The following is a 22,468-nucleotide window of genomic DNA, read 5'->3' on the forward strand; positions in this document are numbered from 1 at the left end:
TTGCGTTCCGCCCGCAGGGTCGAGGGATCGAAACCTAGCGCCGATAACTATTATTTTTTTTATAGCCATCCCATCGCCAAACGAAGCAAAGACATCTTGGAACACCTCAGGCTTACAAGAAGGAAATACCCACCTCCACATCCAAAGCTCACCAGAGAAGAATCGACACAACTACGCAACTTCAGACAAATTCCTTCCCACATGCCACACAATTGCATATGATGTACCCCACATTATACAGCTTCGAATGCCAGTTCTGCAGCGGAACGCCCAACACCCTATACCACATGGTGTGGGAGTGTAAGGGCGTCAAGGAACTACCGGAGGTCCTGGCGCCATCACCGGAGCAGTGGGAGGCCGTGCTGACCATGCGCGGTCCTGGAGAACCAGCGTGGTCTGGTGAACCGGGCTCTTCGTGCTGCGGCAGGCCATGGCATCCCGGACTAGGGACGCCAACCAAAGGGGGCGATCACCTCAAGACCAACGCAGGAGATCATCCTCCGCTCCTTTATCATTTATGGCAAATAAACGTTTATACTACTACTACTACTAGTGTAGGGGGAGGGATGCGGACGGACAACAACGCTGCACCTGTTGTTGAGAGCGAGGAGGGTACGGCGGAGAGACGCGCACCTGCGCCTCGCCGCGACGCGCATGCGCAGTGAGCGTGTGGACGCCGCCGCCAACGGTCGAGGGACATCGTGCGACTAAGAAACGCTCCGCGTTTAAAAATTTTTTTTAACCTCCTTGGTTATGCCCGAGAACAGGGAGACGCCAGACGCAACGCGGGTGTTTATGTTCGTTCTCTCTCTCTCTCTCTCTCTCTCTCTCTCTCTCTCTCTCTCTCTCTCTCTCTCTCTCTCTCACGTGTGTGTGCTGTTCACCCGGAGAGTCGCTCCAAGCCCGAGCAGCGCGTCAGACGTTTTCTTTGAGTGCTCCTCTGTCTACATATGTAATCCCTGTTTTTTTTTCAGTTAATTAAACATCTTTAAATTCTCAAACCCCAGCTTCATAGTGAGTGGAAACTCACTATGAGCCACGACCAAGCTGACAAATTAAAGACGAGCCGCCCGAGAGCCGACAGCTCAGCGGTGGGTTTGATTTTAGTTGGTTGGTCTTCATTTGTGTCCTATTTGTGTTTTGCGGAATACCTCCTGGTTTCTGTACGTGAGTGAGAGAGGGGGATCACGTGACTATTTTGCGCTCACCTAAGTTTACTGGTCACTGTGGCCAATCAGTGGCCTAGTGTGGGCTAATCAATGAGCCATGCTCAATTGTGACGTCGCGTTTGAGGGCGTGGTTTTGATGGCAAAATCGAGAAGTTTGATGTTTTGAGAGGGACAGAAAAAAGAGGGGGAGAGCGGCGAGCCCCGCTCGGCGATCGGGCCTTGCCAGACCTCTTTTATGCGATCATGAGCCTTGAAAGTTGTAAATACGTAGTGTAAACAAAGTGTACATATTGCCGCGAACCATGTATGGGTTTGTTTATTCAATGTTTGTTTTTACTGCCCGGCCACGCTCGGCTCTATTATGTGTGTACAATGCGAAGCGCATCTTCCATTCTTTATGTTTATGCCGCACGGGCTATCTCATTCAGATAAGCAGACTGTTTCACCCTAACGTCACTAAGCCCAGATTAATCTTCTGTGATCTACAATGTTCTGGATGTGAATCGAGGGTTGCAGAAACACTCGCGCCGAAAGATAAAAGCCTGCAGAGCAGACGCCGCGACATTCGATTGGACGACACTCGCCTGCGCAAGTCACTTTGTTGACCGCTGCTTCGCCGCCTCTGTATTCTTTTGAGTTGTTGGGGGAGCACAAGTTCGCTCCAATAAACTTGTTTCTCCTTCAAGACAACTGCGTCGTCCTTGGCTTCGTGGCAATATTGTACATTTTGGCGTTTGCTTGGAGTAGCTCATCGTTTGCCACGTGCTGTAGGCCAACGAGTCATCGTTTCAGCGATCATCGCTTCGACAATCGACTTCGGCGAGAGATTCACCTCATTTTAACTCTAGGGGTCGTGACTGTTTGGTTTGTAAGAAGCCTGAGACCATAGCACGCGTTCATAGATTGTTGGGATGAGGTATTTCTTTGGGATGTTGCGCAAAGGATACTAAAAAAGGCTTTCCCGTTGAATAGACATGGCAGTGGCGTAGCCAAGGGAAGGAGGTGGGTGGGGCGCTTAAAACACTAGCAAATGACGTGCTGGCGCTTTTTTTTTCTTTTGTAGTGTGTTTTGTGATTTGTATGCCAAAGCCAAGCAATTAAGAAAAAGTACCAGAATGGCGCAATCGGCTCCATAACGTGAGGGACCCAGGCTCGACTCTGACCACGGGAAACGTTTTTGCCTTCACTTCTCCCACGATCATCAACATCGTCACCGAAAGTTGGCTTTCCTGCAGTGCGTTTTGAGTGGAGTACAGACGACGCCAGTGAGAGGCCGAAAGCGCGCGCCTCAAAAATGTTTCCAACAATATGCGCGCGCCCACTACCAACGTGCCTATTTAAGTGCACTTGGGTCGAGTGCACTCGGGCTCCCCGAATGACGCCTTGGCTGCGCGCTGCTTGACGACGAAATAGTGCCTTTCGCCGTGATGTCAGTAAAGAGTTTTAGCATAGCGGCCAGCGGAGGCTCACGCTACGGTAGCGGGTTACCAGGACCCGACCGCGCATGCGCACGCGGGGAGGGCGAAGGCCGGCCCGCGGTACTAATCCCTCAAGGAGGTTTTATACAACCTCCTTGTAATCCCCCCACCGGAACGAATTTTCACCTTCCCAGTCGGGCCCCGCTACCCGCCGCCGTAGCGTAGCGGACGGTACCCGCTATAGCTGGCTTAAATATTCCGCAAAATTAACTTGAAATTCCACCTCTTTGTCGCATGAGAGACAATCTAAACACTTTATTGTGTTTACATTGTTCAACACTGCAGTCGGCGTCTCACAAAAGTTCACAAAAAACGCCGTTGGGACTGCGACTGAACAGCGCCGGTCATGTTTTCATCTGCGCAACGAATAGCAGCAGCATTATCGTCGAGGGAAAATTATCAGAGAGCGTGGATTATAACCGAAAAGACTGAAACGGGAACACGACCACAAGGCCACAACAAACCACCTACTCGAACGCCGCAGAGAACGGCGGCCATGGAGCAACACCCCACCATGTGGCACTGGCGCGTCGTTGGGCGAAGAGGCGCCTGGAGTGGTGGTGGAAGAAGAGTAGGGAAGAGAGGGGAACGGGATTAGAATTAGAATATACCGAAATAGACTCAGAAGTTAAGGGGGGGGGGGGTAAATAGGGGTGCAAGGGCAGGAAGGGGGGGGGGGGAAGCGATGGGAGGTTAAAACGGGAGGGGGGAGAATAACACAGACAAGTCTGTTGGTGACAACCGACGTTCCGATACAAAGGGAGGGCCTCTAATCATCATCATCATCATAAACATACGTAATTTTAGGGGCCTTAGTTGGACAAGCATGGAAATACAACCAACGAAGCAGTGCAGGGAGATATGGGCTGGGCGTCGTTTGAAGTTCGAGAAGCGCAGAGTGAAATATGTTTTGAGAGGAGATTGAGAGCAACGGATCAATGTATAGGTGGGCAGCTAAGGTGTTTAGGTACCTATACTTGAAAAGCGTGGACACGCAGTGGTTAAGGAATACTAGAAGGCTAACGATGAAATACGGAAAGAACAGTGGAGATTCCAAAACAGCCAACGTAACCAAAAAAGAGGCAAGGCAGATAGAAACGGATAAATGGAGAGAAAAAAAATGGAAGCTAAAACGTCGTTAGAGATGTACAGGGCGAAGAAATTGGACATCAGAAAGGAAAATTTCTACGATAATTCCCAGGGCAGTGCTTTGCTTTTTGAGGCTAGAGCAGGTTGCTTGAGAACTAAGAGCTTTGTGGGGAAGTATTCACAAAATGATGGGGCATGCGTGGTCTGCGGAAAAGAAACAGAAACTATGCGGTACATAGTGTTAGAATGCGAGGGTATCCATCCAAATCTACATGAGGGAAATGTTCGGCTTCCACAAGCCCTAGGATTTAAGGGTAGCACAGAGGGAGTTAACTTCAAGGCTGTAGAGGCGACGAAAAGAAGATTAGAATGCTGGTGGATGAAAAGCAGGGAGGGGAATATTGACTAGTACAGCTGCCACCTGTAACAGGAAAAGTATTTTGTGCCTAATACGTTTTTTGTGCCTGCCCTAAGCAGCGCTAGTATTAAACCAAGAGTATAAAACGTAGGCAAACGAGTCCTTTTTGGTAAGATGACATGCCATCACCCCGCTACAAAGGGGAAACCAATAGCAATCATCATCATCATCATCAACAAGGGATTATTATCGTCTTTATCGTTGCTGCTTCCATATTCGCAAAGATAAATCAAGAATGCGTCCATAATTAAATTTAAACATAATTTTAGCCATCTAAACGCTTCTTCCTTATGCCACTTTTCCCGATTTTTCACCCCTGCGGCCGAGACAACTCACTCGCGAGTCGGCCCGGATAAAGTGAGTTTCGGGAACACACTCAGCTAAAAGTGCGTTCGGTGGTACGTGTCATTCGCGTTTGCCTGAAAGCTGCGCCTGAATGACATTTTAGCTGAGTGCACTCTGTGGAAGTGCTCTTAAATAGGCGCGTTTGAGCAGGGCTGATAACCACAACGTACTTACCAAATTACTTGCGCAGTCATGATTTTCGCAAATTCTTGAAACCAGTTGAAAAGGAGCATACCGGCAGTGCCAATGGGCAATGCCAGAAACGACGCCATAGTTTTGAAACAATGGAAATGAAACCAAAGCAAAAAAAAAAAAAAAAAAATCGCGGGAGGGAGTAGTAGGGGTTGCATGCATAGTCCGGTTTTCTTTGCGTTTATTTTTGCTACGTTCTGGTCTTCCCGTGGAACTTCCTCCTTCCGCGGGTCCCTCGGGGTGAATGGGAGGGAGAAATCGCGGGGTCTGGATAGGCGTGACGGGCGACACAGCCAGGCGAGATCAGCGAGGTCAGCAGGCCACCCCCGCTCAAGGTCGGCTTTCAGGTGCGCTGCAACTAAAGGCGCGTTAGGGTCGCCGCTTCCCCGCGGGGAGGTAAGAGGGGAGAGAGAGCTGCCGGCTGCGGTGCGCTCTTGCCGGCTGGGAGGAGGAAAGTTGTTAAAGGGTTAAATGGCCAGAGGGCACTGCGGGCGGTCGTGTTGCGCACGAGCCGCGCGCTTTGACAGCCACGTGACCGCTCTCCTCCCTGTTCGTGTGCCTGTCAGGTGCTGGAAGAGGTGTGCTTAGTTTCTCGGGTGTCCGTTGGATTACGACGCTGTTAGCGATTGCCGGCCATCGTTGTGTGTTTCTGTGGGTGTCCTTGGTGCCTGTGATGTGCTCCCGCATCGGATATCTCTTTGCCGAAGAGGCTGTGCGCTGCGCCTGCCCTGGACACGTTTGTCAACACACTGCGGGAAGGAGGTGTGTCCCGTTGACGAAGTCAATCCTGGACAGCTCTGCTTGGGGCTGTGTGTAACGTGTGAGTACCACGCGAACCGCGTTTAATTCCGCCTATTGAAGTTAGTCATGACAGCGCACCGTATTTCGTTGCGACATGTTTCCCGGCCGGGCATGGGTGCAGGCATAAAGCTCGGGCCAGTAACTGCGTATTAAACGTGTGTGTTGTCATCATTTCGAACGTTTGGTGAACGCAGAGTCGTGCATATTTTGTGTACACTTGTACGAAATGTCTTAGGTCCATAGTTCTAGAATGCCGTGTCCTGGGTGCGCGCCACCTTAGGTGTTAAAAACCCTGCTCAGTTTCAGCTCCCCTCGACTTTTGTGGGCGTCCGAATAGGGCGTCATCCTCGTTCACGCGTGTCAATCGAGAATGTGGCCGCATTTAACGAAATAAGGTGCTGCTTTTCCTGATGGTATTCACATCTCGCTCCTTTGTCACTTTGGGCGATTTTTTGTTCGCCCTCAACGTCGTTCGCGGCACCCGTGGCGTCATCTAGCCGCCGCTCCTTGAAACGGCGCAGCCGGCGCAGCCAAGCGGAAAGTTTGGCGGAAAGTTCAAAAATATTCAAGAAGTTAGGATTAATGAGCCGTGTCCAGTAAACGTTTTTAAACTAGACGAAAAAAATGTGGCACATTTATGGCCCTGGCAATAGGTTGGACCTTATTTTGTGAAGACAAGAACAAAAAAATCTGACCCTTGTGCGCTATGTGCGCAGTTTAGGCACTTTGACAAATTATTGAAGAAAAAGCGAGTTGGGCTTTGTGAATGATGTCTTTATCTTCAATTGAATGGAGTGAACTCATAGCTGTTTTGACCATTCTTATTTTCTGAAACGGCTACATGTGAAAGTAGTGTATATGTTTCCAGCGAAGTCCCTTCTGTAGTGCTTTTGGTTTGTGGGTAGCAATGTGTGTCTGGTGGGTGCTTGACGTGTTCGCTTTGCAGCAAATGCTTAACATAAGTGCGATGCCCTACAGTGCAAACAAGAAATGAGAACGATGTGTAACAGTAAATTGAAGGGTCCAAAAGCAATGCTGTGGTATGACTGTGACTACTGTATATTTGGTGCCCCCGATCCTTCCCTTTGCCAAATAACACCAAGAGTGCAAGTATGCTTAAAGAAAAATTGAGAGGAAATACCTTCACTCTGTTCTTGGTACGTTGTGCACTTACAGCAAACAGACAGCACGAGCCAGTGAGAAATATAAGCCTGTTTATTTGATTATTGGAGCTTCAGAACATGTATAATCTTTCATTCTTTTCTTAAAAGTGCAGAAGTGGTTACTGTGGGTGGGGAAGTTCTTTTGTTTCAGTGTTTGTAATTTTTTGGGAGAGCTGTAAATGTAATGTTGATAGCTTGAAAAAAAAAAAGCGTAGTGAAACTGACTGAGAAGGTTCTTCCATGCCTGTTAGGTCGATCGGGCCTTTGTCGGTTGATTTGGCAGGTGGGGCAGTGGTCAAGTTCACCGAGATTGGGCTGAAAAATAGAAGAGTTGTAGACGCGGTTGATACAGTGAAAGGAACAAAAGGCTTTGCACAGATATTTACGGTAAGCTACAGAGCACGTGAGTAATGAAATAACAACTTCGAACTACCAAGTCTAGCTCCAAGTGCACATAAACGACTTGAGCCCCTCAAACTCCAAGTCCAACTCTAGCTATGGGTACACAGAAATCGCCCCAGCAACATCAGACGAGAATAGACTTTTCTCCGAGATCCCTCTAGCTTTCAAACATGCATACGAATCACCCACTGATGAAATAAAAACGCTTCTGGCCGTCGTATGGTGTTAAAAGTTTTTGGTGTCTTTCCCCTTTGGAGAACGTGTAGTAGCGCAGGTTTCAACTGCGCTTATTTAAAGCGACATGGTAGGTTTTCTCATTCCTAAGCCACTTGTGCATTCTCAGGGAATGACCCCTCGAGTGACCCTGCAGCCAGTGTCATTTTTGCAGTATCAGCCACAGTTTCAGGTCCGTGAATTATGGCGGATAATGTCATAATTAGTTCCTGAATTGCCATCTGTTGTCAGTACATGGCCTTCTACCAGAGAAGTGTGGTTACGTAAAAACAGCTGTTACTTGTTCAACTTGAGGCTTGGACTAGGTGGTTTATGATTGCAAAAAGAGAATAACAGCTCAAAGTTTAAAGAATGAACATGGCGCCATATTTTATGTTGCCGAATGTCGCTCTATTCACTTGTTCCTCGTGTTTCACCAGAATCCCGGAACAAACGTTTCACTACTCCGAAGGCTACATAACCGTGGGTACTTTTATCCCGGCCGGTGTCACGGATAGTTAGCATTGTAGTATTGATGCCGATAACATGAGGCGGTTGCTCCAAAGCCATTTCAGCAGCATCACAAAGCCACCGTGAACTGAACGGCCTTGTGTTTGTTACAGAAACCTCTAGCCCTTTCGTGTGTTTTGTTTGTTGTGCTCGTTCATTCTACACCACTGTCACGATTGGTATTTCAGTTGGTATTTCTCGGATAATTTCATCAGAGACGCATATTAATTTTTTTTAATGGGCAAGAAACCAGCGCACACAGCGCTGTCCACAAACGAAAAGCGCGACAAAAGGGGCATATGTGTTTTACCATATCTTTCATAATTCTTGAAAGAAAGCACAATGCCGTATTTGGCGATTCTAAGCACCCCTTTTTCCAAGCAACCATCACAATGTGGATATCGGAAGCGCGGAAGCGGGCCCAAGTTGACGTTTTGGTCAGGTCATTTATGAAGTGTTAAAGTACAAACCACATCAATGGAACGGATCACCTGCTGTCAAATACTGAGAGTGGTGGCCATAGTGGCACAACAGAAAAGAATGGTAGTGAGGGTGACTGAGTATCGAACGTAGGCGGTGGGTTCACTGCAGGTACGTTTCTTTTGAATGCTTGCCAGATCAAGCGTTGTTCCTCGCACCTGTCTTGTCGATATACAGCGCGAAAAAAAAGTGGCGAAGAGGGGCGGCAGTTAATTATGTTTTTCGAATCTAAGCACCCCCCTGACTTTGAGCATCGCAATCGTGGAGAAAAGGGGGTACTTAGAACCAAGTACATACAATGTATCTGTAAGTTCATTTATTTCACAACCCTCAAGGCTCCCAGAGAGTGGGGTGAATGTTATACATTGGTCTTACAGAGGACAGTGCATAAATGTGAATATAACACAAAAAACGGCAATAAAATACATTACAGTGATACTCTTAAATAAAAAAAAACAACAAAACTGTAGAAACCAGGTAAACAAAAGAAAAATAGCGATCAGTACATTATGTCCCAAACTGGCATCACTGAGACATTTTTTACTGGTGCATGGGAAAAAGAAAGAGATTAAGTTTACAAATGAGGCAGTGAAATTTTATATAAGGCATGCACGTTACCATGCTGAGCATCTGTTAATTTCGAGCATTTGTTTCTTTTGTGATGGCAGGTTATTCCAGTCTGTCATGGTGTGAGGTATAAATTATTGAGCAAATGCGAGGGAATGACATGCGATGCGTTTGACTTTACAACGCAAAAAAGTGGCTGAAGGTTTTCACATGAAGTCATTATGAAAGATCATGTGATTGTAAAGCTTACAAAATAGTGTTAAATGAGGTACACAACAACGATGGGGTGAGTTTCTCAAGCTTAGCATGATTGTTTAATGCTGTTAAACTGGCATGTTGTAAATAATATGAAAAAATGAAGTGCACAGCTCGGTTCTACAGAGCTGCCAAGTCGGTTATTAGGTATGCTTGGTGAGGATCCCAAATGGCTAATGCGTAGTTTATTTTTCAGCCTATTAGTGTTGTGTAACCCAATTTGCACAAATGTGCAGGAGCATGGTTGAAGTTACATTTAAGAAAACCAAGAAAACAGTTTGCAGATGCAAAGATATGGTTAATGTAATTATTCCCAGTTACGTGTATGCCAAAGTTTCGGGTGCCTTATTAGTAAAAGGCTAATTTTGTTTTAGGAAGATATATGCATATTGCCAAGTGAGGACCGCGCGTTTATAGCATTTATGTCGCTCTGAAGAATGCCATGGTCAGAGTTCATGAAAATTATCCAGTCACCGTCAAATAGTCTGATATTAAATTTGACACCATCTCGTATATTATTAACGTATATTAGGAAGAGTGAAGGCCCAACCACACAACCCTGCGGTACACCAGATGCAACAGGAGCTGCAGATTAGTTGATTGTTAATTGATGCAAATTGGATCCTATTAGAAAGTATTTTATCGTTGTGACAACAGAAGGGTTGATTTTCAGTTGTGTTAGCTTGTGGATAAGTCTACGATGAGGGACACATTCAAAGGCTTTTGAAAAATCAAGGAAGATTGCATGTCCTTGTTTTGTGGCGTCTGTTGATGAGTGTAGGTCGTGAAATAAGTCAGCGAGTACAGAGTCACATGAATAGTCGTGCAAAAACCCTCTGTTTTTTGAGGTAGTAAAATCATCATCATCATCAGCCTATCTACGCCCACTGCAGGGCAAAGGCCTCTCCCATTATTCTCCAATTACCTGTGACCAACTGTGACCAATTTATCCCCTCAAACTTCTTGATCTCATCTGCCCATCTAACTTTCTGCCGCCCCCTGCAACGCTTGCCTTCTCTAGGGATCCACTCTGTTACCCTTAATGACCAGCGGTTATCTTGCCTTCGCATTACATGCCCTGCCCACGTCCATTTCTTCTTCTTAATTTCTACTAATATGTCTTTAACACCAGTTTGTTCAATATGCTCAATTAATTTAGAAATAGTACTTGTTCAAGAAATTGGCTTATAGTTGAGGGTGAGGAACAACCAGCTGATTTGAGGATAGGCACTACCCCGCCCACTTTCCAATTGTGGGGTACTACGCCTGTTGATAGTGAGTGCGAAAATAGGGCTGACAGTATTGGGACATCACATATAGGGACATCACTAGGGCTATATTTTTTAGAATTGTTTTATTTAAGCCACTATGGTCAGCTTAGTAAGTAGGAAATGAATTCCAGAATCGCCAATTATTTCTGCCATAAATGAACTAGTGCATGTGCAGGATACACACGTGAATCCTGCACATGCAACATTCACACGTGAATACCGATGAAAATGTTTAACACTTCACTTTCACAGGTAGCATTTTGAAAAAGAAAAGGGGTGGTTCTTGCCTACAGGTATTGAAAATCTTGATTGACAAGGTTGGTATAATTATGCATATTTTCAATTTTGTGCTTGAGATAACAGCTAGAAAGCCGAAATTTGACACAAAAAATGCAAATGACTCAAGTAATGCATGTAACAGAATCCAAGTTAACATTTAAAGCTCCGGACGCATACTGACCAAATTCGAAAATAAATATTTCGTTTACGAAGGAAAAAAAGCTCAGTAATAATTTGGCAAAGTGTCTGTGCACTGTTAGGGGACGAGTGTCAGATTAAAAATGTCGACTAGACGTAGACGTAGTTTATTTTGAATGAAATTGTATGCTCTACAGGTATTCGCGTCTGCATTTTCTGATTGCAAGACGACCATCGGAAGTGAAATTTGAGTGCGCAGACGGCGGGATATCCAGCTTGTTTACTGCACTGTATTCGGATGAAGGTGTTGAGCGAGCGTCGGTGCCAGTTTTAGTTGCCCTGTAGCCTCGGGGTTCAAACCCGCCTAACGTATCATAGCCCGACAAGTTTACGCTTGCACAGGTTCACGCTTCGTCGTTCACTGAAATCGTGCCGATGTGCAGGCACGCAAGCTGACAGCGGAGTGCCTTGCAGGCTACCGGCGACTCCGGCGGTTTCGCTTTCGAAATAGTTTCCGATCAAACGAAGCACGACGTTTGAAGAGGTAATGCTGCAATCGCAACTGTCCTTGCCGATCGTCTGTCCCGTGAATGCATTGTGCAGTACGAACATGAGTACGAATACGAACCTCTGTCGTCGGCGGCCATGTTGACGGCGTACGGGGGCGTCGACGTCCGGTCTCCGGTCGCGTCCGCTCTGGTTTCGTTTCATTATAGTGGGTGGGTTTCGTCTGCTCCGTTAATTAGCGATTTTAAATTTTTATTTAATGAAAGAAAAATGTAACACCTGTTGCATCGGCGGGGCGATCGACGTATTCCGTGCCGGCCAGGCGGGGCGCCGTGGGGGGGCTGCTCGTTGTCGAACTTCGGTTCGCTTATTCGCAGACTGGCCTCTTTAATAATAGTTTAGTGACATAAAGCTACGTTTAACTCGCATTTTAAACTAAAAGGAGCGTGCCACAGAGTCGGCGTCGCCCGCGCAGGCCGGCCTTCTCGCGGCGGAGCCTCGCTCGGCGAGTTGGTTTCGCTTTTGGCTGGCCGGCCCATCGGGGCTCGTCGGCTGGCACTTTTCGAAGGGTTCTGACCCCGGTGCAAACCGTGGTTATCGCTTCTCGGCCTTTTGGCTAAGATCAAAGTGTAGTATCTGTTCTTATCAGCTTAATATCTGATACGGGTCCTATTTGGACCCAAGATATTAAACTTATTTTTGGAATGCGGCGGAGTGCTTGAGGCTTGCCTCACCTCCGCCACGGGTTGGCCCGGTATTGCACTGCCTCCGGGATCGGCCCACTCACCCCCACCACGGGGGTGAGACCTTTACAAAGCCAAAATCAGACCTGAAAACCGCACCACTGGGCGCATAAATTGTGTCCGGCTGCGAGCTGATGCACGAGCGCGAGTAGTTGCGGGAACACGAACCTTGGTGTCGTCTTGCTGGCGCCGGCATCTCTCTGCAAGAAGCCGCAAAGGCTGACGCTTGAGCGGAGTGCTGTTTAACGTGGTTTTCGAGCCCATCGTACGAGCCGTGCAAGTTGGTGCAGGAAAGCACATGATACACTAACATTCGCCGACGACATAACGCCAATCGCTGAAGACCCAGGCACCCTTTAATCGAGAGTCAACGGCAATGTAACATTATTGCAACAAACCTGGACTGACCCCGAGTCCTGCAAAATGTAGATTGGTGCACATTCACGGTGCAAGGTACAGCTCTGGAGAGTCCAGCCAAGTGCTGGTCACCTCCCGAGCTCTGGCGGTCGCGGCCACCCTTCTCGCTAACCCGGTTTTCTAAACAGTTTTGTTGTCCCTCCCTTCCCTCTCTCTCTCAGATTGGCTGCAGAAAAAGGGGCCGTGCAGATAAAGTTTGGTTCATTCGAAAGATTGCCTCGTTAGAATCACACTGACACCACTTTTAACGTAAACTTCACTCAAATAAGCTGTATAATTACGAAAAAAGGGAACGGCTATGCGGCCTCATTTGAGCTCATTTCCCGCAACAGAACCTGTGATTGTTATATGCACAGCTCTGTGATTGACTGAGGCCGGCAAAAGCAAATGCAGCTTAGGCATGGCTTATAAGCTTGCAGCACAAGCTGTTTTCACTGTAATGTTTTCAAGTGTAATGCATATTCATTTTATAGCAGTGAGAATGGTGGGATAAACAGTGGAATAAACATAGAAGTGCCGATGCATGCTGCTGTTGGTACTGGTTGCAGTATGCTTCTTATAGCTGCACAGCAGTGTGCCGCTTTGGAGTTGTCCCACACGACACTGGCTGATTGGCATAAGCGACGTTGTCTTGCATGACCCTGTTGGTCGATTCAAGCTTCCCATGCCCCATGTTTCACGAAACGATCACTTCCAATCGCAACAAAAACAAGCCAGGTGCAAATACGGTCAGAACCGAAGAGTGGGTGGACTACGGTCCTGCGCAGTACGGTGGCACCATCTAGGAAGACTGACGGTAAATAAGACGTTTTGGAGTCCGCTGCAGATTTAATGGCGTATTAACGTTTGCTTGCAGACGTGTCCTTGTTGCGTCATTGCAGACGTCACAAGACAGATGATTTGGCAGAAGAATCAAAATTTTAACTTAAATTGATTAATTCCCAATGAATGAAGCACCGTTTGTTGCCAGACAAGCGCGGGGGGCACTGTAAATCACCAAATCTTTCAAATAAAACAAGCTTGTATTTTGTCTTGTATTTTTTAACATGAGGCAATCACTTGCTGCAATTTTCCAGTCGAGCCCAGTTGAGAAAGGGATGTTGGCTAAAGCAAAATTTTACAAAACAAATCTACTAAGACATTTGGTTTGGAAGAGTTGATAAGAACTTAAAATCTGTGTGAAATGGCTAACGCACAAGTGTATGATATTTTCGATCAGTCAGTACTTCCAGTTCATGTGACAAGCAAGGGTAAACATTGAATCTGTATACAATTCTTGTGTACGCAATGTTTGTAAAACCAAAACACATGTCGGGATAAAATCTGCTAAGCCAGGACTTTGGGAAGAAATCCAGCAGTGCTTTGGTGCCCAAACATTTGAAAGCTCATGCAGTGTAAGCTGTTTCAAGTAATGTTTTGCCATGACATTCACATTCTTTGATTTCTGATATTTTTTATACTCCTATTTAATAAGTATGCTTTTGTACAATTCGCTGTTGCAACCAAGACTAAATGCTCTGCTTTGTAGATTATAGATGCAATTTCGAGTCTGTAGTGGTGTAAATTAATTGTGCATGGAGATAAATTTAAAGCAATGTGCAATGGCACCGGTGAAGTTGTGTTGACCTAAATATCTCGGGCTATTTATATAGTATTTGTTTTATGTGAGTACAAATCCATGAAGATCAGGCAATGTTGACCCAGAAAGGATGCTGTGTGTAAATAAATAAAAATAAAATATAATTTTCTTTTTAATAAGGCTGTAAGTGCATGCCGATGGGATCCAAAATGAACACTGAAGTCTACTACCCCGGCTACACTAGGGTCTGAATGTAATTTGAACCAAATGTCATTTGACTCAAGTGGGGTGCTTCGAATGCCATTCAGAATCTGCCGTGCTACACTACAATTTCGATGGCATTTGAAAGCTTTCACAATTGCTCGCTGTGCTGTAGTGGCGCTGTTGTCGCCCCTTTCCATTTTCGTACAATAATGCAACAATCAAATTTCGGACCAGTCTAAGGCAGTAAAATGATATGAAATTAGAAGAGGCACCAGTTTTGACTCTAATGTGGTGGCTGTCTCACGTAGCTTATTATTTTGTTTTTTTTTGCAACTGACCAACTGGTTTTGAGAGTATGGAAATTAAATATGTTGATTTCATATTTTAAGTAAGTGAACAGTGAACAAAGTTCCACAAACAAAAATTGTTTGTATTACCTACGGAAGTATTACATTTTTTATTGCCGATCGACGACGCTGGGTGCGAGAGTGCTAGAAATGGCATTTGAAATCCCAAATATCTCTCTCGGTGCTGATTTGGCTCGAATGTCGTTTTAGCCGAATGGCCTTTCAAAACCTAGTGTAGCAGCACAACTTGGCATTTGGTTCAAATGACATTTGGTTCAAATGACATTCGGACGCTAGTGTAGCAGGGGTATAATTCCTAATCACGATGTTTTACTTTTTTTCTGATGCAGCACGGCCAACCCGCAAAAAATACCCTCCACGCCGCCATGTTCGTGCTGACTGTTCCTGGGTGTCTGCATGCAGTCCTGTCTCCAGAAATTGCAAATGCCGTCCACCGACAGAAACTGCGTAACCTTGACGAGCCATCTGTTAGTGACAGACCAGGAGGGAGTGAGTAGGACTGCTGAAGCTTTGCATTGGATGCAAACTCATTGTCTTCTGGGGAACTGGACACCTCTCCCCGGGCAATGGAAAGAAATAGAAGTGAGCTACAGAAAAGGCAGGGTTAGCTGAAAGACAAACTACCAAGCCGGAACCTCGGATCGTGCCACTGACCACACTAACTTGCACTTCCTGAACGAAGACCTAAAAGCTGTTCACGAGTGAAAAAGCGGTGTCATGTCTGGAGTGTCAACATGGTGAAGGATGCACTAAAACCCAATTTTGCTCATGGGGAAGTGGCTCGAAGCCGTTCTCTTTCCCTAACCAAGGTAGTGTGGCCATGCCATTGTTGCCACTTTGAAACCGAAGCGCACCATGTGGTGTCTTGATGAGCCTCCATTCTTTAAACTGGTGCTGCCTGTGCCACGGCGACTACTTACGGGGTGGCTGCTGTGCCTTTGAGCAGTCGACTTACACCGTTGTAGCTACAGAGAGAACGAATATTTCAGAAGGTGAATGATTCCCAGTGTGTCACCGTGTGTGTGTGGGTGGGGGGGAGGGACAGGTGTTAAAATAAGAATGCAAGTGCACATTTCTGCAGCCCAGCATGGTGGTTCTGGGGAAACGTGGGAACTGGAGCCATGTTTGGGGGGTCCCAGTGACCTTTGCGCTCTGACCTTTGTCACACCGAGTGATCTTGCCACTGCTTTGAGTTGTCCCCCTAGTGCACACTTTGTTCTCTAGATCGCAGTGAAGGAGGATGTTGTGGGAAAGGGGGGAAAGACCGCGGTGAAGTACGATTGTTTTTGTCTGTCGGGGGTACATGAAATGGTAACTCCCATACTAATGTGGTCAGGTGAGTCCCCTTAAAGGGACACTGAAGGGATTTGTAAACATTGCGGGATTACTAGCACAAATTGTAGTCCGGAGTCCATAGGCCATGTTTCGATCACTCTAAGTGCGTTTACGCGAATTTATTTAGTAGAAAAATCAATTCAAAAATGCTGTCCTCCTCTCTGCATCCTCGCCCATTTTCTGTGGCGTTTTTGTGTCACGTCAGGAGGAAATGACTTGGCTTCACTGCACTACTGCACGGCTCGCCGACTTTCCAACCGAGCCAGTCGGCCCAGCGTTTAGTCCGCCTGCCGCCGACAAGTCGTCGCAATTCGTTCACTCAGTTGAAACTAAGCCACGACACGTTCGTGAATGGAAGAATGTGCCTTTCTTTACTTTGTTAGTTTGTACACTATCAAGCTCAGAGTCGAGGTCGCTCCACACAACAGTGTCCAGGTCGCTCCACACAACTAGGTCGCTCCACTCTGCACATGCGACGCTTCACTGACTCGTACGTTAGTAGAAAGTCTAAGGCTACTTGAAGGCAGGAGAAGAGTCAGCGAAGTCAGTATAGGTACTAAGGAAAAAAAATCAACTGAAACTTTTACCGTACAGCGTAAAACTAGGGAGCAGGAAGCACTTTTTTGCACTGGGTGAACAAACAACAGCGGTCAGCAGCACGACCACATATCTGCGAACGCTTTTCCGTATACTGACGCGCTAGCGAGTTCTCGTTGGCGTGCTGTTGCCATAAGCACCGACTGCTTGCGGGCAGTGGGCACAGGCCAGAATCAGCAGAGAACACGCTTTTTACGATACAGGCATGAGTGAGGCAAGCTCCAAATACGGGAGAAAAGCGCATGGCATTTGAGCGTCTGCGGTGATGCGGAGGGTGTTTATCCACTGCATAGGCCTTGGCTAGTGATTGCTACGATTCCAAGCCATCCTGGGAGGCTTATCTTAGGCATTTTACAGTTTACAACATGGCAGAAGCGCGGTATGACAATTATTAAGATATCAAGAATGCCCATCCAATGATAACGTCGGATGCTGAGCATGTTGTTTTACAGCTAGAACCGAAACCGAAACTTGTTTGAATGCTAATCTTGGACATCGTCCAATCATGGTGCACCTCCTCCCGACGTTACAGCGTTTAATAGGTGCGGCCGCCACAGACCGCGCATGGTAGTTTTTCTTCTTTTGGGCTTTATAAAATAATTACCGACTTATCAACTGGATAAGTGATGAAAAGTGTGTTAATTTGAGCCAGTCTACGCAGTGCAAGCAAGAATGGGAGCCTGACAAATTCACTTGAGTGTCCCTTTAAAAGGCAGTTCTCTGAATTTCTGCACATTTATTTCTTCTGTGTCATCTTTTTATGATCTATGCACAAGCAGGTTATAGCCCAAAATCAAGTTTATTTTGACGTAATGTGCGTATTTTTCGAGAAAGAAAATTGTTAATGTGTCGTTAGCATGGTGCTGTTTTTGGCCGCTGACGTTTTTTTCTAACCAAGTCACTTTGTGGACTATAAGAAACAGCAGTCACTGGCTCATATTTATTTCTCCTAATCCTGAGTAATGAGTTGGAAAGGGTGTGTGAGGGAATTTTTTGGTACTGTATCAAGAATCGTGCAGGGTATGTAAAAAAATTCCGAGGATATCAAAGTACTAAGAGTCGTGAAGGCGAATGCACTAAAGGCAAACTGTAGTGAAATTTCTGGGCCATTATATACAATGTTTTCTGACAGTGTTACTTTGAAAAATGCCCAATGTGGAGGCCCTGGTAGGCAATGCGCCCTGCATTCCAAGTGGAAACCAAAAATTGCCCTTTTCTGAACTGAAACTGCAAAAAGGGCAGTCTTTACGGTCAGCCGGAAGGGACGTGGGAGAAAGGAAGGCAGTGGGCATGATTGGTGGGGTCACTGCAACTGCCATTCTTGATGTTTCTGGTTGTGCATATCATTAAACTCTAATCATGCACAAAAAGCGGTTGTGGACATTAGTGTCCCAGAACTTTTTTCATGGGCCCCTGGGCGGGGGGGCGTGCATATGTCCACAGAGAAGGCCTCGGTGTAGGAGGGTTGTAAAGAGGGAGCAACCCCTGAAGATACAGAATTGGCGGTCTAAAATTTTAGGATAAAAATGAGAAATGACAGGTTACTGCCAGGCTTAAAAAAGAGGCACTGGATTTTGTACTGAACAAAAGAAGTTTATTTATTCAAAATGCAAACAAGAAAATATTACGCATGTGCTGCCCACAAGTGCTCCACCCTTGGGGAAGGTGGCTGAATCACGTCACACTCGTATGAGAGAAAAGCACGGTCACACGGGGCCGCTCAGTGTACCTCGGCCCAAACGAGCACAAAGTTAAGTAAAAGAAAAACAAAACTGTGTGCTTGCACAGACCCATTTGTGTGGTTGTTCTTGAGTATGTGGAAATCTGTGGAAATCTGAAACCAGCTGGCACGTCTTGAGGGAAAAATGGAAGGTTTGCAGAATTGATGTTGTTTGAGAAAGGGATATAAAAAAAGACCAGGGCTGTATTTTTATTGGCAACAAAACAGTCTGAAAGAACGGGGTGAAGGACGAGCGACCCACTGCGGTGATTCAGTGGCTAAGGCGCTGTGCTGCTGAGCACGAGGACGCGGGTTCGATTCATGGCCGCGGCGGCCGCTTTTTTGGTGGAGGCGGAAACGCCCGTGGGTGGGAGTTTTCGGCGCACGTTATAAAGATCCTCAGGTGGTCAAAATTAATCCGGAGCCCTCCACTATGGCGCGCCTCATCGCCTGCGTTGTGGTGGCACGTTAAACCCTACAATCAATGAAATTAATCAATCATGGAAGACGAGTGGCCTGGTGTACAGTGAGGTTTCTTGGCCCATCCTCTACGACTTCAGAAGTCTGAGAGCCCCTGCTTTTAATAATTCATGAGAAAAAATGCAATGCTGAACGAAAACAAATACAAAATTGGTTCACTTCAGAAGTTGAGAATGATGTGAGCAGACCTGCCTGGGTGCATCCCCTCTTTTCAGCATCCCTGTCACCCCACAAGAACCTGCACCATGTTAGCAGCTGGCCCTGTCGATCTCCGAAGACAGCACTTTCCACATTCCCGGGAGGTGTCGGGTGCCGGCCAGTGGTGACAGCCGTCTCGCTACTGGGGTGTGCCACACGCGATTACATGCTTTGCGCGGTCATGCTAAATTTCTGGGAGTTGCTCGTTTAAACTTCGCGGAACAACCATGCCTTGTTTCGCCCACACTACCAAATGCAGCTGCAACCGCCAATGCATTGTCCACCCGCTGATTAATATATTGCAGTCCTTTTAAAGAAGATATCCTTGCCTCAAGGGGACATTCACGGGTTGGTTTCGCGGGCAAACATCCTTCTTCCACCTTTTCCTCTGACCTATTTTCTTTGCTTCCGCAAGTCGCATTCCCCATCACAGTGAAAGCTTCCATGCGTCTACTAATTGTAGTTCGAAATTCTTGATTTCAGGGTCTTGACAAATTACACAGCTTTTTAGAAGTGCTTGGTCAAACTAAAACAAAAAAATGTCCGTAATTTCAAGGGCAGTTGCTCCTGCTTGCCTCCCTCCACTCCAGACGTCCATGGTTGTGGTGTTGGTACAGCCACGAATGCTTCACTGGGACCCAGTAATCTGCTCAGTCATGTGTTGTGTCCAAAGACAAAATGTGGTTTGTGCGAAAGTCAATTTCTGCTGCAAATGGTTTGTGGCTGTAGAGCATTTGCTTTGGCATTTGCATTGTTGGCACTTTTGAACAGACAAGGACCCTCACTTTTGTGGTAGCAAGCTCCCTTCACATGTTTTAGTATGCATAACCAAAGCCTGACCCAAACTCTGCCTTTTAGCTGCTGTCTACGGTATGTGCAGTAATTTTCTGTTGCGGCGATGGGTTGTGATATGTTGTAGATATGGTTTGCCTTCACTGAATGCACATGCTCCTTGCGATAAAACGACATCCCAGTGTGTGAGGTGGAAGCAGTGGTCATTTCATGTGTAGGTGGGCTTCATGTTTTGCTCTGGTGCACTGCAGTGAACTAACCACTTAAGCCTGTAATTATTGCTGACTATAGGAGGGGTGGAACAAATGTAGTGCCTTTGGAAGTGACAAGTATTTTGTAAGCCCTTATTTATGTGCTAAAAGTTTCCCATGCCATTGCATGCTTTTAATCTAAAGTAGTGTGACTATGTTCTTTTTCTTTATTCCAGGATGCTGAAAAAGGTTGGCCTGCCAGGATCATGACTGCAGCTGGTGGTGCAAGTCAGGAGTTGGAATTCTCTAATTGACAGAAATGTGTGGCCAAGTTTGATTGCTGAAAAGCTGCAGACCACTGAATTGCCGCTAGAGCCCTTGCTGTTTTTTCTTTGTCATCACACGCAAGGTGATCACAATCAGATTTTCAAAACCTCAAGACCAGCAAGAACAGGGTAGGTGATGCACCAATGCTCAGGGTTAGTTAGGGAGCTCCTGAGAAAGAAAATGCGAGGGTTATCATGACAGCGAGTGAAAATTGAGCTGCAAGTTCTGTTGGTCCAAGCAAAGGAAACACAAATAATCTTTGGAGGCTACCCAGAGGTATTGCTTCTAGATGCCACATACCGCACAAACAAGCATAAGATGCCTCTCGTCGTATTTATGATTGAAGATTAGGGTGGGTGCAGCCACGCAGTTGCATAGGCCTTTTGTTGCATCAGATCAACAGCATATTGTGACGAAGCCTCTGGAAACGTTTGTGGGACACAGCCCTAAGGTGTCGGAGACCGGTGGGGTCATTGTGGATAAAGATTTCACCGAGATTGGCACCATAAAGGGACCATTTCAATCACATTCTACTGAACAGCTAGGCCAATTCCATGTTATGAAAGCCTTTATGGGGACTGCTGGACAAGTTTCAAAGTCTTGTGAGAAGAGAGACTGTCTTTACAGGAGCTTCAAAGAGATGGTGTATGCACTCACACCTGGTGCATTTAAAGAGGCCAAAGCAGACTTCTTGAGGTTTAGCAATCACAATGCAAATTGGGCATGCATTCCACACGTTGGGGTGCGACATCTCTGCATCAGAGTTTTACTGCAGGGAAAAAGACAAAAAACAGTCGAGTCGCAAAGTAGAAAAGTCGAACAAATTTTCTTATCATTGGTGAAACTGCACGGGGCTCCTTGAGGAATTCTAAGGGTGTGAAGCACACAGACATGGGAAAGCAGTCATCATGGAACCATTATGAAAACATAGTTTTACACGTATGATGTGTCAAGCTGCCTACAAGCACTTTGTGCCAAAGATCTCCCTTCATATACCTCTGCTGCTATAAACAAGGAGGTAGAAATTGCTAAAAGCAGACGGAACACAGATCCATCTGCATATGCAGTGGCATTCAGTTTGGCAATGCATGGGTCACAGAGTCAACAACACACAAGTTCAGCAGCAACATACGCTGCAGATTGGCACAGAGCGCATGAATCTGAAAGTGCTGTGCACGAGGACGCGGGATCGATTCCCAGCTGGGGTGGCCGCTTTTTTGATGGAGGTGAAAAGAAAAAAATGCTTCTCCGCCATTTGGCTAAGAATAACCTGTCGCTTCTCAGCTATTTGCCTAAGAACAAGCTACTACTTAGCCTTTTGGCCAAGAACAGGCTATCGCTTCTCAGCTATTTGGCCAAGAACAAGCTGTCGTGTCTCGGCCATTTTGCCAAGAACAAGCTGTCGCTTCTCGGCCATTTGGCCAAGAACAAGCTGTCGCTTCTCAGCCATTTGGCCAAGAACAAGCTGTCTCTTCTCAGCCATTGCGTTAAGAACAAGCTGTCGCTTCTCAGCCATTTGGCCAAGAACAAGCTGTCGCTTATCGGCCACTTGGCCAAGAACAAGCTGTCTCTTCTCAGCCATTTGGCTAAGAGCAAGCTGTCCTTCTCAGCCATTTGGCTAAGAACAAGCTGTCTCATCTCAGCCATTTGGCTAAGAACAAGCTGTCTCATCTCAGCCATTTGTCCAAGAACAAGCTGTCCTTCTCAGCCATTTGACTAAGAACAAGCTGTCTCATCTCAGCGATTTGGCTAAGAACAAGCTGTCTCATCTCAGCCATTTGGCTAAAAACAAGCTGTCTCATCTCAGCCATTTGGCTAAAAACAAGCTGTCTCTTCAGCCATTTGGCTAAGAACAAGCTGCCCAGCCATTTGGCCAAGAACAAGCTGTCCTTCTCAGCCATTTGGCTAAGAACAAGCTGTCTTCTCAGCCATTTGGCCAAGAACAAGCTGTCTCTTCTCAGCCATTTGGCCAAGAACAAGCTCTCTCTTTTCAGCCAATTGGGTAAGAGCAAGCTGTTGCTTCTCAGCCATTTGGCCAAGAACAAGCTGTCTCTTCTCCGCCATTTGGCTAAGAACAAGCTGTCTCTTCAGCCAATTGGTGAAGAACAAGCTGTGCATTTGGCCAAGAACAAACTGCCGTGTCTCGGACATTTGGCCAAGAACAAGCTGTCGCTTCTCAGCCATTTGGCCAAGAACAGGCTGTCGCTTCTTGGCCATTTGGCCAAGAACAAGCTGTCCTT

General features: G+C 46.4%; 1 long non-coding RNA gene and 1 other non-coding gene across 2 annotated transcripts; both read left to right on the plus strand.

Annotated features, from left to right (window-relative positions):
- The first annotated feature begins 4,993 nt into the window (after nucleotides 1-4,993).
- Nucleotides 4,994-20,203, plus strand: LOC144148968 (uncharacterized). Its single transcript, XR_013318128.1, has 3 exons — nucleotides 4,994-5,511; nucleotides 14,918-15,077; nucleotides 20,138-20,203. It is a non-coding gene; the product is annotated as an uncharacterized LOC144148968 (long non-coding RNA).
- Nucleotides 11,874-12,065, plus strand: LOC144150393 (U2 spliceosomal RNA). Its single transcript, XR_013318543.1, has one exon. It is a non-coding gene; the product is annotated as a U2 spliceosomal RNA (small nuclear RNA).
- Nucleotides 20,204-22,468: the final 2,265 nt, after the last annotated feature.

The sequence above is a fragment of the Haemaphysalis longicornis genome, unplaced genomic scaffold, assembly GCF_048455015.1.
Source record: "Haemaphysalis longicornis isolate Haplotype H1 unplaced genomic scaffold, Haemaphysalis longicornis Haplotype H1 scaffold_8, whole genome shotgun sequence".
Lineage (NCBI taxonomy): Eukaryota > Metazoa > Arthropoda > Arachnida > Ixodida > Ixodidae > Haemaphysalis > Haemaphysalis longicornis.